Here is a 765-nt window from a genome sequence, read left to right on the forward strand (position 1 = left end):
TACTCCCATAAGCAGGATGAACACGGGTAACCAGGCAGAGGAGAGCAGAGGGGCTGCTTAGTGAGCTCAAGCACGATACCAGACATCAGAGAACTCACTGACAGAGTGGCAGTAGGAACATCACATACAAAAGCAAGTTTCAGGCAACCACAGATTAAGGCGGCAGGGAGGGACCCCAGGAAGACGGGAGAACAGCCAGGCACATCACGGCTGTAAACCAGCTGCTCTGTGCAGTTGGCTCTCACTGCCCCGTGGCTCGTGCGGGAGCAGAGGCAGCCCCAGTGTGCAGGGCCAGGTGGGAACCGCCACTGAGGGGATGTCCAGCAGGAACAGCCCTGGACACATATCGCTGCCACTCGCATGGCAGGTTTGAACCCATGGCACGTCCAAAGCCCATAGCAGCGGCACAGGACGCCCTGCTTGAGCCCAGCCTTTGCTGCCTGGCTCCCAGCGGGGTGCACTGGTGCTGCCAAGGCACATCTTGCCCCCATGAACATCTCAGTGGTGGCCCCACATCCCCTGTAAGGCTGGGGGGCACACACAGGCTGTCGGAGCCCAAGCCCAGCTCTGCACCCTCCAAGCTCAGCCCTTTTTGCCCCACTGCCTCTGCTCAGGCACTGAATTATCCCTCCCTTGCTGCCACTGCAGCTGACCCTTGTCAGATCGCTGCTCTGCGGCAAACAAGGCAGATGCACCAACGCTGATCTAATTTAACGGAGGATCCAACCCACCCAGGGCTGGAAGGCAGCAGAAACTGCACAGCAC

General features: G+C 59.5%; 1 protein-coding gene across 1 annotated transcript in view; it reads right to left on the reverse strand.

Annotated features, from left to right (window-relative positions):
* The window catches only part of TRIM47 (tripartite motif containing 47), a gene marked incomplete at its 5' end in the record, with an annotated part of 4937 nt that overhangs the window by 1203 nt on the left and 2969 nt on the right, over nt 1-765 (reverse strand). The window lies entirely within an intron of this gene.

This window comes from Buceros rhinoceros, unplaced genomic scaffold (assembly GCF_000710305.1).
Source record: "Buceros rhinoceros silvestris isolate BGI_N320 unplaced genomic scaffold, ASM71030v1 scaffold40027, whole genome shotgun sequence".
NCBI classification, from domain to species: domain Eukaryota; kingdom Metazoa; phylum Chordata; class Aves; order Bucerotiformes; family Bucerotidae; genus Buceros; species Buceros rhinoceros.